Genomic DNA, 16596 nt, shown 5'->3' with positions numbered 1-16596 from the left:
ACTTACATATTAAAATTTCATTATCACTATTACTAACATCACATCCAGGCTTTCTGAAAATCGTTGAAAGACTCGTGAATTTGTGGAGCAGCTAAATCGCTATCAACAACATATTCAATGAAGAATTCTCGCAATTAAAAGGTAAGTTAAATTTTTTTCCTTGAAAACTTTTCTATTAAATTAGTTTAATGAAAAATCGTGAGCATGGTGGGCCCGGTCAACCTCATTTTCTTAACACCCGTGGGTGCGCCCACCCCCCTCACTCTCCCGCCCGCCCGGCCCCTCCGAGCGTCCTAACAGCGCCCCCCCTCACCCGCCCGCCCGGCCCCTCCAGGTGCCCTAACGGCCCCCCCTCACCCGCCTCCCCGGCCCAGGCCCCCTCACCCGCCCGGCCCAACCACCTCGTCCCCCTTCACCCGCCCACCCCACCCCTCCGAGCGACCCACCCACGTCCCCCTCACCCGCCCGCCTGGCCCGGGCGCCCCACCGCTTCGGGCGGGCCACCCACCCCCGGGCGCCCTGACCCGCCTGCCCCACCCACCCGCGGGCGCCCTCACCCACCCGCTCGGCCCAGGGGCCCTAACCCGCCCGCCCCACCCACCCACGGGCGCCCTGACCCGCCCGCTCGCCCACCCACGGGCGCCCTCACCCGCCTGACTCACCCGCCGGCGCCCTCACACGCCCGCCACCCCACTCACCCGCGGGCGCCCTCACCCACCCGCCCACCCCACCCACCTCACCCTCCCGCCCGGCCCGGGCGCCCTTACCCGCCATCGCCCGCCCCACCCACCCTCCCTCAACCCCACCCGCCCGCCTCACCCACCCTCCGCCCTCGACCTCACCCACCCTCCCTCAGCCCCACGAGCGGGGCTCGTGCAGGCGCCACTCGGGCCACTCGCACCCCCGCCCGGCAGGCAAGGCGATTCTGGGAATCGCCTTGCCTGCTGGGCAAGGGCGCGGGCAGCCCGGGTGGCGCCTGCACGAGGGAGGGCGCCCTCGTGCATGCACCACCCGGGCCGCCCACGCCCTCGCCCGGAAGGCAGGGCAACCCTGCCTTTCGGGCGAGGGCGCGGGCGGCCCGGGTGGCACCTACACGAGGGAGGGCGCCCTCGTGCAGGCGCCACCATGGCCGCCCGCGCCCTCGCCTGGCAGGCAAGGCGATTTCGAGAATCGCCCTGCCTGCTGGGCGAGGGCGTGGGCGTCCCGGGTGGCGCCTGCACGAGGAAGGGTGTCACGCCCCTACACCTGCGGTAGTCTTCCAACCGCTTGTAGCAAGGTGCGGCACCACCGAACACTTTCTTTTCACCAATACTAACATTCGTGGACTACGCCTACTTTCACATTAACATTACTTAGCTTGTGTTTCGCAACCAAGTAAACATGCAATTATCCTTTATACTTAATGAAGCCCATACTCATTCATTATCATCATGCAATTATAACAAGAACAACAACAATTGCAACAAGTATAAAGGGGAGGGGCAACTCCCCGTAATGTGAGTCTGCCTGACAATATATTAAGAATATCAGTTTACAATATACAAGTGTGTCTTGGCCAAACCAAGTCTCACACTTAACCAAATTTACAAAGAGAGGCAACCCTGCCATTTTACAATCTTGTGCACCTCTTGCACAAAGGGTGGTGCTCACCCGAGCCACCTATATACCCTTGCCAATTCCTGCACGAAACTGCACTTTCGACCGAACACTGGGCACCCCTTGCCCACGCCTTCACCCAACCTTCAAATGCACCTTTTCCTTATGCGCATACAATACAAGCGCATGAGCTATGCACTCTGCCTTGTTTTACCCTTGCGCTTTAGAAATATGCGCGCTTGTCTTCTAGAGCGAAGATGCCCAATCGATTGGTTGATGAATGAGCTCCAACGCTCATGTATATATATGCTTCCTTGCATGGAACCATCATGGGTGGTGGCACTCCACCCGACCCCAAAAACATGGCAAACGCACCCCATAAGTGCTTCTTTATGTGTCGGCCTTTCCCTCACGGCAAGCCATTCCAAATCGTAGTATAAAGACTCCAACGCTTCATCGCTTTTCCAAAGTGTCGCAAACTGTCCAACGTATCGTCGCTTTGAACTTGCAGAAATGTCGTTTTTCTTCCGCACATTGTCGCATGCCCTTCAGTCGCGCGCCTGTCGTGTGCTCTTCGTGCGCCCGACCACACCCTCGTGCACAGTGACTTCGCCCGGCGCCCAACCGCACCGCAGCTCTGAGGACCTTACATCCTCCTCCACCTGAAATCGTTGTCGTCCTCGACAACATATCATCTTGGTAGCCATCCACCAAGATCATCATCATCCATGATGTTGACTCCTCCACACAAAGCAAACATCCTTGCAACATATGTAGCCTCATCTCCATCATGCCTCGACTTAGTGACCAACTGCCACCAAGCTCACCATACCAAGGTATGCACCTCAACGGTATGCTCTCCATCAGGTGTCATCTCGATCCATGATTACTGACCTCCTGTCTTCATCATGTGTCCTCATGTGAACTACTACCATGATACTCCAACATAATGCTAACACATCTTTGCCCACTGCATGCCCTCATGTCTTGAACTAGTCGGATGGCCAGTCCAACTACCACACTCAAACCATGAGAGTGAACATCCTCATGCCACCATCAGTCGTTTCTCAAAACATCCTGCCACATCCTTGACTCATCAAGAATCTATCTCCATAATCCATGCTCAGGTCCATGGATCTCCATCCATCTCATCTGCAACATGTTGTCCATGATGTTTGGTGTCAATGTGCTACATGAAATCAGCCACATCTATCCCAACATCATCATCTATGTGTGTGTCTCCTCCATATGAAGAGACCCTCTCCTCAAACATCAGCTCTCGATGTGCCACATCTAGGTCCATGAAGCAACCTCCATCATATCCGCAATGTGCCATCCCTCAAGTCTACCATAGAAACAAGTATGCACTTATCTCATCTATCCATGTGCTGCCCATGATCATAGATCAATCCGCTCTCATGTGTCAAAAGTAGTTGAGTCTCGGCTCAACCCATGCCCAAGTGCTGCCACCAAGGCATCATCATCATCGTAACTTCATCACTCCAAAGTGTCTCATATCGATCCTCCACATCAAGTCACTCTTCCAAGCCATGCCCATACATGTGCTTTGAAATTATGCATCCCATACTGCATCAAAGTCTCTTGACCTCGCTCCTCAATGCATCAAATCCTCTAAGTCCACCATGTATGAAGTCCCGAAAAGTCACAACAATCTCATGTTGTTAAGTTATGGTATGTTCTATGCTTATAACAGTTTACTTATTTTTATTATTATATTCCACCGATTAGCAATCACATGTACATAAAGTAAAGTGCAGATAGAACATTAAACGATCGACAGAAAACAAGCCAAGACAAGAGACACAAGATGTGGCGGCTAGCCAGGGGAAAACCCCACAATGTGTGGGGAAACCCTTTGATCAAATCTTCTTTTATCTTCAATAATTCAGCAGAGAGAAATAGTACAATAAATCTTATTCATATCAGCAGTAGCAAACCCTGGATCAGTAGCATCAACATTAGCGGCTTCATTATCAAACTAGGGCAGACCATATCTCACAAACCGACAGTCGGATTGACTTCATTCCACCACCAAAAGTTTTGGATTTTAGAGGAGGTTCAGATGAACCTACAGCGCAGTTCAGATGAGGAGATCTTCTAGGCCACGCAAGTCAATCTTTACTTCTGCAATTGCAGCTTCAGTTTCAGCAGTTTCTGGCTTCAAACTAGGGCAGTCGATATCTTGCAAACCGTTCGTCGGATTGACTTCATTCCACCACCAAAAGTTGCGGCTTTCAAAGGAGGTTCAAATGAACCTACAGCGTAGTTCCAAAGAGGAGATCTTCTAGGCCACGCAAGTCAATATTTACTTCTGCAGTTGCAGCTTCAGTTTCAGCAGTTTCCGGCTTCAAACTAGGGCAGTCGATATCTTGCAAACCGTTCGTCGGATTGACTTCATTCCACCACCAAAAGTTGCGGCTTTCAAAGGAGGTTCAGATGAACCTACAGAGCAGTTCCAAAGAGGAGATCTTCTAGGCCAAGCAAGTCAATATTTACTTCTGCAGTTGCAGCTTCAGTTTCAGTAGCTTCCGGCTTCACATGTGTGAGAGAGAGAGACCCATTTCAGCGTAGTAGAGAAGAGACTCATATTTGCGCAGTAGAGAGAGAGAGATGTGATGAGATGAGTGAGTCCAAATGAGGAAAAGTCCTCTTATATTTATACACAACGTTGGTGGGTGAATAGATGCGACTGTTGGGCTTCTGAGCCTACATGAGTTGTAGGTCGGCTTGATAATAATTCCATAATCAAAATAAATTCATATCTCCATGAATACTTATCGGAATTGGATGATCTTTATATCAATCCTACACCTCTCGACGAGAGGAATCTAATAAAAATATTATTAGCCATGAATAAGATGACCCACATGAAGTTTTGCCCTGGTTGCCAATTTTAACACTCCCTCTCAACCATGGAGAACTTCATCTGCAATCTATCTATCGGTCGTTACTATTCATCCATCAAATGCACTGCCTTGTACAACCTGACCCTTGCCCTGCTCTGCTCTATTTTGCCTGTTCTACTTTGTCTTGTTCTGCCCTGCACTAATCTGTACTGTTTTTTTCTGTTCTGCTCTACTCTTGCATTGTTCTGTTCTACTCTGCTTTTGTCCGAATTATGAAGAAGAAGAAATGATCAAGGATGTATCATACTGACTCAAAGTCAGTCTCAGAATATGTACCACTGGTCCCAGACCAGTCTCAACCAACCCAAAGTCAGCGTCATAGTGAGTACAACTCCTAATGGTCCCAGACCAATATCATCCTCCACTGACTCAAAGTCAGTCTCAGAGTATGTACCACTGATCCCAGACCAGTCTCAACCGACCCGAAGTCAGCGTCATAGTATGGTACAACTCCTACCACTGGTCCCAGACCAGTATCATTGATCCCAGATCAATGGAGGTCATCCTAGCGTAGGGAGTACAGTAGTTACAACGATGCATCCATCGGTCCTACTATGGTCCCTAACTTCATTTCCCTGCTCATTGATCAGATGAGAGGTACTTCCCATGAGTCCTAGACTGCATGGGTAGGATGCCTCGACAGGAGAACTAATCAATCCTGTCATCACAGGAGAACACATCAATCCTGCTACAATTGCCATGGAGAACACATCAATCCAGGCCTCACAGGAGAACACATCAATCCTGCTACAATTTCCATGGAGAACACATCAATCCAAGCTGCCATGGAGAACACATCAATCCAGGCCTCACAGGAGAACACATCAATCCTGCTACAATGTCGCCACGGGGTGTACATGTATACCACCAGGGGATAGTGAATAATCCTATGGTCATATGCTGCTCCAAGAAGCACCCCGCACCCCCTGGAGCTCTCAGAGCTCAATGCATCATACATGACCCTCATTCGAGGGTCTTTGAACAACTCCAAGTTGTTCACGAAAAGTCAGAAATTTTACTTTCCCAAGGGGTTTTGTCAGAATGTCAGCGACCTGTTCATCTGTACCGATATGATGGAGCCTTATAGCTCCCCGTTGCACCATATCTCGAATATAATGGTATTTGATATCAATATGCTTGGAGTGATCATGGAATACGGGATTCTCTGACAAACGAATCCCACTTTGGTTGTCACAAAGGATCACAGTGGTATCCAATGTGAATCCAAACAACTCACTAAAGAGCTTTCGCAACCAAACTGCCTCACAAGAAGCCATGCTAGCAGCAATATACTCTGCTTCGGCGGTGCTCAAAGCCACCGACTTTTGTTTCCCGCTCATCCAGGATATCGAAGCAGATCCCAAGGAGAAACAACACCCGGAATTGCTCTTACGCTCCTCCACATTGCCTGCCCAGTCAGCATCTGTGTATCCAAATAGTCTCACATCTCTGGCAATGTATCTTAACCCATAAGTGATAGTGCCACGAAGGTATCTCAGCAGATTCTTGGCACCAATCCAGTGTATGTGGTGGGGTTCAAACATATGCTGGCTCAACGTGTTGACTGCAAAGCATATATCTGGACGGGAGTTCACTAAGAACATTAATGCTCCGACGAGTTGCGATACTCTGTAGCATTCCTTAAAACAGGTCCAGCAGCACTACCGCTTAACTTCTTGAAGTCAAGCTCCATCGGAGTAGTTACAGGCTTGCAGTCCACCATTCTGAATCTTTCCAATATCTTCACCACATATTTTCCTTGAGATAGGAAAATTTCTCCTGGCTTTTGCCACACTTCAAGTCCTAGGAAGTAGTGCATCAGTCCTAGGTCTTTCATTTCAAATTCAAAGGCTAGCTCCCTCCTACATTTGAGAATGAGAGGGTCTGCACCTGTTAGAAAGAGGTCATCCACATACAACACCAGTATGAGAGGCTTGTCATCTTCAACCTTAAAGTAAAGGTTAGGATCGGCTTCACTCCTAGTGAATCCCAGCTTCATCAAGTAGCTATCAATCCTCTCATACCATGCTCGGGGTGCTTGCTTCAGCCCATAGAGAGCTTTCTTCAACCTGCATACATGAGATTTTCGATCATAAATCTCAAATCCTTCGAGTTTCTCCACGTAGACCTCTTCTTTGATCGAGCCATGCAAGAACGCAGTCTTGAAATCCATCTGATGTAGGTTCCATCCTTGTGAAGCGGCAAGGGCTATGATCGAGCGGATGGTCATATATCTGGACACAGGTGCAAATATCTCATCATAGTCTATACCTTCCTTTTGGGAGAAACCTCAAGCAACAAAACGAGCCTTATATTTTTCCGTGCTTCCATCTGCTGCATGCTTTATCTTGTAAAGCCATTTGGAAGTAACAACAGTCTTGTCCTGGGGTCTGGGAACTACTTCCCAAACATCATTCTTTATGATAGACTCATATTCTTCGGTCATAGCATCCTTCCATACTTGATGCTTGACGGCATCTGAGAATGACGAAGGCTCATTTTGTATGATCGTGCTCATGATGGTCAGGTATCCTTGATACCTATTAGGTTTCTTACTTTCACGAAAGGTTCCTCGGGGTGCAGCATGTCCTTCAGCATCATCAAGTAACCCCTTAAGCCATGAAGGCCTCTTCCTAGAGGAGGAAGGCTCATATGGAGGAGGATCAATTGGATCCATGGGTTCTTCTACATCAGGCATTGATTCATCATCCTTTTCTTTCGGTTCCCTGGTGTCGGCTTCTTGAGAGCTCCTCAAAGTCGGAAGATTGATCACCTTGCCGAGAGCCATATCTTCGTCAAAGGTGACATCGTGACTAATTATGACTTCCCTTTGACCGGCTATATAGATTCTATAGCCTTTAGTATTTTCACCATACCCCACGAAAATTCCCTTCTTTCCAGATGCTCCCAATTTATTTCTTTTCTCTTTCGGCACATGAAAGTATACAGGGCTTCCAAAAATTTTAAAATGAGAAACATCAGGTTTCTTACTGGTGAATTTTTCTTTAGGAGTCTTGGAACCCAATGCTTGATGAGGGCATCGATTTTGTACATATACGGCAGTGTTTGCAGCTTCAGCCCATAGAAACTTAGGAAGACTTTGATCATGTAGCATGGCCCAAGCAGCTTCCATAATTGTGTGGTTCTTCCTTGTTGCCACACCATTTTGTTTAGGAGTATATGGTGTAGTAGTCTCCCTCTTGATGCCAGCGTCTTTACAAAAATCGTGGAACTCATTAGATTCATATTCAGTCCCATTGTCAGTTCTTAAGATCTTGATCTTCTTTTCGGTTTGATTCTCGATTAGGGATTTGAAGTGTCAGAACCAAGGGAACACTTCATCCTTCTTTTTCAAGAAGTATATCCAGGTCTTTCGAGAATGGTCATCTGTAAAAGTGAGATAATATGAGTATCCTCCCAAGGAGTTCACAGGCATCATACCTGATATGTCTGAGTGAACTAGTTGTAATATATCGGAGGTCTTGCTTTGACTTGAAGGGAATGGTCCCCTTTTGAGCTTTCCTTTGGCACATCCCGGACATACACCTTCTTTCTCTACTTGGAATTCAGGCATCCCTGTTACCATCTGTCTTACATCGGGTAGAGCTTTGTAATGAAGGTGGGCAAACATCCGATGCCAAAGTTTGGACTGAAGTGTTGTGTCACAAGACATGACACCTAGCGGACTTCCACCGACTTGATATAAAGAATCAACTCGAAACCCAAGAGTGAAAGCATCTTTAACATTATTTTTCCATATACGTACCTTACCATCGCTGAAGGTTACCTTATAGCCTTTGTCTTCCATTGTCGAGATGGATACCAGGTTCTTTTTGAGATCAGGTACATATAATACATCTTGTAAGTGAATCGTATTACCTTGATTCAGTTTAAGAGAAACATTGCCTACACCTTTCACTGGGTATTTCATGTCATCTCCAAGGACAATTTCCAGGTTAGTTTCTTTCTCTACCAGATTATAGAGTACTTCTTTGTAACCAGTGAAGTGTCTTGAGGCACCACTATCAATGAGCCAAATTCCCATTGAGTCCGAAGGAGCGGAGGTAGATAGAGCAGCTGGTAGATAATATTCAGCCTGCTTATCGTCAACAGTGTTAGATTCATACCTTGAATTTCTAGCCTTCTTGAATGGTTGCCCTCTTCCTTGATTTCCCGCATTCCTTTTTCCTTTGTTGTTGAATTTTCCATTCCTTCGATTACCATGAGAGGGATTTTGATCATCGTCACGGTGAGAGTCCTTTCTATCAGGGCATTCCCTTGCATAGTGACCTGCTTTATTGCAAATGAAACATCGTCATTTTCTTCCACCCTTAAATCCAGCCTTTCTTTTCGATTTAGACCTAGAATTATTTCTTTTCTTAGCATGAGAAGAAAAATCAGCAGGAGGACCTTTAGGCAAGGGCATTTCCTGCTCTTCTACCCTTGTTTGTTCTTGAATGCATCTAGCCATTAATTCATCGAAACTAGGAATTACATTATTGTTCAGAAGAGTAGTCCTCAACATATACCATTCAAATGGTAATCCTCCGAGAGTTGTGAGTGCCATTTCTCTATCAGTAATGGTTTCCCCAATAGATAGGAGATCGTTCTTGATCTCGGTGATTCTTAAGAAGTATGCTTGCATACTTTCATATTTACCCTTCTTGATTTCCCTCAACTTATTTCTAAGAAACAAAACTTGATTTGCATCATTAACTTTAAATAAAATCACGAGTCTGTCGTAGATTTCCTTGGAGGTGTCTAGATCAGAGATGTAGGCCACCAAGCGCTTGTCGATAGAGTCCCGGATGATCTTCTTTGTTTTGACTTCTCCATTTTTCCATTTGTTCCAGGCAGCAGCAGATGCATTTGATGAAGGCTCAACAATATTGCCTCTTACATGGTCCAGCACTCCTTGATCTTCAAGGGTTAGATCGATAGACATCTTCCATACGTGATAGTCAGCTTTCTCATGGAGCTTGTCTTCGACAGGAAAGAGTGTTGAGGACCCCATAGTTCTTTTAGGATAGCCTTGCCAATCTTCTCTTCAATGATTGCTCTTGCTCTTGCTCGGGCTTTGTCTTCACCTCAGCTCTGATACCATGTTAAGTTATGGTATGTTTTATGCTTATAACAGTTTACTTATTTTTCTTATTATATTCCACCGATTAGCAATCACATGTACATAAAGTAAAGTGCAGATAGAACATTAAATGATTGACAGAAAATAAGCCAACACAAGAGACACAAGATGTGGCGGCTAGCCAGGGACAAACCCCACAATGTGTGGGGAAACCCTTTGATCAAATCTTCTTTTATCTTCAATAATTTAGCAGAGAGAAATAGTACAATAAATCTGATTCATATCAGCAGTAGCAAACCCTAGATCAGTAGCATCAGCATTAGCAGCTTCATTATCAAACTAGGGCAGACCATATCTCACAAACCGACAGTCGGATTGACTTCATTCCACCACCAAAAGTTTTGGCTTCCAGAGGAGGTTCAGATGAACCTACAGCACAGTTTAGATGAGGAGATATTCTAGGCCACGCAATTCAATCTTTACTTCTGCAGTTGCAGCTTCAGTTTCAGCAGTTTCTGGCTTCAAACTAGGGCAGTCGATATCTTGCAAACCGTTCGTCGGATTGACTTCATTCCACCACCAAAAGTTGTGGCTTTCAAAGGAGGTTCAGATGAACCTACAGCGTAGTTCCAATGAGGAGATCTTCTAGGCCACGCAAGTCAATCTTTACTTCTGCAGTTGCAGCTTCAGTTTCAGCAGTTTCTGGCTTCAAACTAGGGCAGTCGATATCTTACAAACCGTTCGTCGGATTGACTTCATTCCACCACCAAAAGTTGCGGCTTTCAAAGGAGGTTCAGATGAACCTACAGCGCAGTTCCAAAGAGGAGATCTTCTAGGCCACGCAAGTCAATCTTTACTTCTGCAGTTGCAGCTTCAGTTTCAGCAGCTTCCGGCTTCACATGTGTGAGAGAGAGAGACCCATTTCAGCGCAATAGAGAAGAGACTCATATCTGCACAGTAGAGAGAGAGAGATGTGATGAGATGAGTGAGTCCAAATGAGGAAAAGTCCTCTTATATTTATACACAACGTTGGTGGGTGAATAGATGCGACTGTTGGGCTTCTGAGCCTACATGAGTTGTAGGTCGGCTTGATAATAATTCCATAATCAAAATAAATTCATATCTCCATGAATACTTATCGGAATTGGATGATCTTTATATCAATCCTACACCTCTCGACGAGAGGAATCTAATAAAAATATTATTAGCCATGAATAAGATGACCCACATGAATTTTTGCCCTAGTTGCCAATTTTAACACATGTCATCATGAGCTCCATAATCAGCTCACAAATCCAACCAAGTCCATGGCCTTGTTTGTACATAAGTGCACAACCTCTCCATCGGCTCATAAGTAATAAGTCTCCATGTTACACTAGCAATTCCATCTGCACAACATCCTTGCCTTGGCACTCTTCATTGGATGCCCATAAGTGACACCTCTACAAGTGCTCCCACACGATGTCCCTGCATAAGACTGCCATGCTCCATGCCTCCAACCTGATGTCCATGACTAAGTTGCCCATGTAGTCCAACCAAGTAGACTCATCACAACAATCGGTCATCCTCATCCAAGTCTTCAATCTTTGGTTTAGTGAACTCGGTCACTCAACCATATCATCATGTCATGAGTCCCTCCATCATAGCTTCTCCATCAAAGTGTCCACCAAGACTATCTCTTGGTCTCGGCCATGAGAAGTCCACCCAAGCATCATCATCATACCTCAAGCGTGTGCCCTCGCAATATGTTCATGAGTCATGCTGGGCACTTAGCCAATTCTTCATGTGGCTAAAGCATGACCCAATCCTCCACAATGATTATCATGTTCCTCCCTTGTCAAAGGCCTTTGTACCTTCTACCATAAGGTCACAAACAACCCCAACAAGTCCTGCAACAATCAACAATCCTTGTTCCTCCATACAAGGTCTCATCATAGTCATCCATGGTAAGATCCTCCCTAGCATTGGAAAACTGGCTTTGCCCTTCCCTGCATACGGTCCATCTACCAAATGCCCAAATGTAACACAAGTATCAATACTTACTTCATCATCATGAGGCTCCTCTATGTGAGTATCCTCATTCATCCATGCCCGCAAACTGCACGATCCTGGTTCAACTTGATCATCCTCAAGTTCATCCTCCATCATGGTCATGTCTGCAACATCTTCAACTATCACCACTTCCTCTTCCTTGTTAGCACAATCTGCAAATTCATCTTGCTCCATTGTCCAACCAAGTTGAAGAAGCTCTTCTTAAATATTCCTTTCCAAGACTTCAAGTTCCTTTCAGATCTAGGGCTTCTCTTCCTTCAACCTCTTCAACCTTTATAAGGTAAGCAAGAGCTTCCCTTCACCTTCTCCCAAACTTGCCATGCCTTGTCGTTCAGCTTGGTCCAAGTACTAAGCTTTACCTCTGCTAAACCTTCTTCCACTGTCACGAGCAACCCTGCTCAAACCGAGTCTTGAAACTACCTTCAAATGCTTCAACACCTGAACCTTGTTCAAGTCTCAATATCACCTGTCATCAACTTCCAAGTGTATGCACACTTGCTTCACCCAGCTTCCTGCAAGACTTCTCCAAGTCTTCAGACCTGCTCTGATACCACCTGTCACGCCCCTACACCTGCGGTAGTCTTCCAACCGCTTGTAGCAAGGTGCGGCACCACCGAACGCTTTCTTTTCACCAATACTAACATTCGTGGACTATGCCTACTTTCACATTAACATTACTTAGCTTGTGTTTCGCAACCAAGTAAACATGCAATTATCCTTTATACTTAATGAAGCCCATACTCATTCATTATCATCATGCAATTATAACAAGAACAACAACAATTGCAACAAGTATAAAGGGGAGGGGCAACTCCCCGTAATGTGAGTCTGCCCGAAAATATATTAAGAATATCAATTTACAATATACAAGTGTGTCTTGGCCAAACCAAGTCTCACACTTAACCAAATTTACAAAGAGAGGCAACCCTGCCTTTTTACAATCTTGTGCACCTCTTGCACAAAGGGCGGTGCTCACCCGAGCCACCTAGATACCCTTGCCAAGTCCTGCACGAAACTGCACATTCGACTGAACACTGGGCACTCCTTGCCCACGCCTTCACCCAACCTTCAAATGCACCATTTCCTTATGCGCATACAATACAAGCACATGAGCTATGCGCTCTGCCTTGTTTTACCCTTGCACTTTAGAAATATGTGCGCTTGTCTTCTAGAGCGAAGATGCCCAGTCGATTGGTTGATAAATGAGCTCCAACGCTCATGTATATATATGCTTCCTTGCATGGAACCATCATGGGTGGTGGCACTCCACCCGACCCCAAAAACATGGCAAACGCACCCCATAAGTGCTTCTTTATGTGTCGGCCTTGCCCTCACGGCAAGCCATTCCAAATCGTAGTATAAAGACTCCAACGCTTCATCGCTTTTCCAAAGTGTCGCAAACTGTCCAATGTATCGTCGCTTTGAACTCGTAGAAACGTCGCTTTTCTTCCGCACATTGTCGCACGCCCGTTAGTCGCATGCCCGTCGTGCGCCCATCATGCGCCCGCGGGCCCGCCTGTGCCCTCGTGCACGGCGACTTCGCCCGGCGCCCAACCACACCGCAGCTTTGAGGACCTTACAGAGGGCGCCCTCTGGAATCACCCTACCTTCCAGGCGAGGGCGCGGGTGGCCCAGGTGGCACCTACACGAGGGCGCCCTCGTGCAAGCGCCACTCGGGCCGCCCGCGCCCTCGCCCGGCAGGTAGGGCCACCCTGCCTGTAAGGCATCTGGGCGATTGTGCGACGGGCGCTGGGCTAAGTCGCCGTGCACGAGGGCACGCGCGGGCACACGACGGGCGCAAGACAGGCGCGCGACGAACGGGCGTGCGACAATGTGCGGAAGGAATGCGATGTTTACAAAAGTTCCGTGCAACGAAAGAAGTGACAGAATTGCGACACTTGGGAAATGAGTGGAACAAATGGAACCTTTATATTGCGACTTAGAAGGGGGCTTGCATGAGGGCAGGCTGACTGTAAAAGGAGCGTTTTAGGGGTGAGTTGAAGTGTTTTGGGGGTCGGCCAAGGGGCTGCCACCCACATGTAAACCAAAGGTAAAATGCATATAAGTATACATGCGTTGGAGTCATTTTGGACAAGCAACTTCGCACTTGAAGACTCGCACAAGGTAGAGGAGTAAAAGGTGCGCAGAAATAAGAGGTAGTGCGCATACCTCATGCGCAAGTCTTAAGGGGTGCACTTGAAGTCTCTCTTGGAACCGGTTGTGGGTTGGGCAATGTGTGCCCGGGTTAGTGTGGATGTGCAGATTTTGGTGTAAGACTTGACAAAGGATTTTAGGTGGCTCGGGTGAGCACCGTCCTTTGTGCAAGAGATGCACAAGATGTTGTAAAGGCAGGTTTGCCTCTCTTTGTAAATTTTGCTAAGTGTGAGACTTGGTTCAGCCAAGACACACTTGTTTATTGTAAACTGATATTCTTAATAAATTGTCGGGCAAACTCACATTACGGGGAGTTACCCCTCCCCTTTATACTTGTTGCAATTGTTGATGTTCTTGTTATAATTGCATGATGATAATGAATGAGTATGGGCTTCATTAAGTATAAAGGATAATTGCATGTTTACTTGGTTGCGAAACAGAAGCTAAGTAATGTTAATGTGGAAGTAGGCGTAGTCCACGAATGTTAGTATTGGTGAAAAGAAAATGTTCGGTGGTGCCGCACCTTGCTACAAGCGGTTGGAAGACTACCGCAAGTGTAGGGGCGTGACAGTTGGTATCAGAGCTCGGTGAAGAGCTTACAGAGCAGGTCTGAAGACTTGGGGAAGTCTTGCAGGAAGCTGGGTGAAGCAAGTGTGCATACACTTGGAAGTTGTTGACAGGTGATATTGAGACTTGAACAAGGTTCAGGTGTTGAAGCATTTGAAGGTAGTTTCAAGACTCGGTTTGAGCAGGGTTGCTCATGACAGTGGAAGCAGGTTTAGCAGAGGTAAAGCTTAGTTCTTGGACCAATCTGAATGACAAGGCATGGCAAGTTTGGGAGAAGGTGAAGGGAAGCTCTTGCTTACCTTATACAGGTTGAAGAGGTTGAAGGAAGAGAAGCCCCAGATCCGAGAGGAACTTGAAGTCTTGGAAAGGAATATTGAAGAAGAGCTTCTTCAACTTGGTTGGACAATGGAGCAAGGTGAAGTTGCAGATTGTGCTATCAAGGAAGAGGAAGCCGTGATGATTGAGGATGTTGCAGACATGACCATGATGGAGGATGAACTTGAGATTGATCAAGTAGGACCAGGATCGTGCAGTTTGCAGACATGGGTGGATGAGGATACTCATATGGAGGAACCTCATGATGATGAAGTAGGTATTGATACTTGTGTTTCATTTGGGCATTTGGTGGATGGACCGTATGCTGGGAGAGGCCAAGCCAGTTTGCCTATGCTATGGAGGATCTTGCCATGGATGTTTATGATGAGACCTTGTATGGAGAAGCAAGGATTGTTGATTGTTGCAGGACTTGTTGGGGTTGTTTGTGACCTTATGGTAGAAGGTACAAAGGCCCTTGACAAGGGAGGAACATGATGATCGTTGTGGATGATTGGATCATGCTTTAGCCACATGGAGAATTGGCTAAGTGCCCGGCATGACTCATGGACAGGTTGAGGAGGGCACACACTAGTGATGATGCTTGGGTGGACTTCTCATGGCCGAGACCAAGAGCAAGTATTGGTGGACACTTTGGTGGAGGAGCTATGATGGAAGGGACTCATGTGATGATGATATGGTTGGGTGACTGAGTTCACTAGACCGAAGATTGCAGCTTGGATGAGGATGACCGATTGTTGTGATGGGTCTACTTGGTTGGACTACATGGGCAACTTAGTCATGGACATCAGGTTGGAGGCATGGAGCATGGCAGTCTTATGCAGGGACATTGTGTGGGAGCACTTATAGAGGTGTCATGGACATCCAATGAGGAGTGCTAAGGCAGAGATGTTGTGCAGGGAGATTTGTTGGTGTGAAATCGAGACTTATTACTTATGAGTTGATGGAGAGGTTGTGCACTCTTGTACAACAAGGCCATGGACTTGGATGGATTTGTGAGCAGATTATGGAGCTCATGATGACATGAGGTTGTGACTTTTAGGGACTTCATATATGGTGGACTTAGAGGATTTGATGCATTGAGAAGCTGAGGTCGGAGACTTTGATGCAGTATGGGATGCATACTTTCAAAGTACATATATGGGCATGTCTTGGAAGAGTGACTTGATGTGGAGGATCGATATGAGACACTTTGGAGTGATGGAGTTACAATGATGATGATGCCTTGACTTGGGCATGGGTTGAGCTGAGACTCAACTACTTTTGACACATGGGAGCTGATTGATCTATGATCATGGGAAGCACATGGATAGATGAAGCAGGTGTATACTTGTTTCTATGACTTGAGGGATGGCACATTGCAGATATGATGGAGGTTGCTTCATGGACCTATATGTGGCATACCGAGAGTTGGAGATTGATGAGATGATCTCTTCATATGGAGGAGATACACATATGGATGATGTTGGGATAGATGTGGCTAGTTTCATGTAGCACATTGACACTAAACATCATGGACAGCATGTTGCAGATGAGATGAGGGCTACTTCATGGACCTGAGCATGGCTTACTTATATGGAGATGGATTCTTGATGAGTCAAGGATGTGACAGGATGTTTTGAGAAACGACTGATGGTGGCATGAGGATGTTCACTCTCATGGTTTGAGCGTGGCAATTGGACCAGCCATCCGACTAGTTCAAGACATGAGGGCATGCAGTGGGCAGAGATGTGTTAGCATTATGTTGGAGTATCATGGCAGCAGTTCGCATGAGGACACATGATGAAGACAGAAGGGTCAGGTAATCATGGATCAAGATGACATCTGATGGAGAGCATACCGTTGAGGTGCATACCTTGTTATGGTGAGCTTGGTGGCAGTTGG

Source organism: Pinus tabuliformis, chromosome 2_2, assembly GCF_031772625.1.
Source record: "Pinus tabuliformis cultivar Carrire ecotype Pingquan chromosome 2_2, CPIR1, whole genome shotgun sequence".
NCBI lineage: Eukaryota > Viridiplantae > Streptophyta > Pinopsida > Pinales > Pinaceae > Pinus > Pinus tabuliformis.
This window is presented reverse-complemented; position numbering follows the sequence as displayed.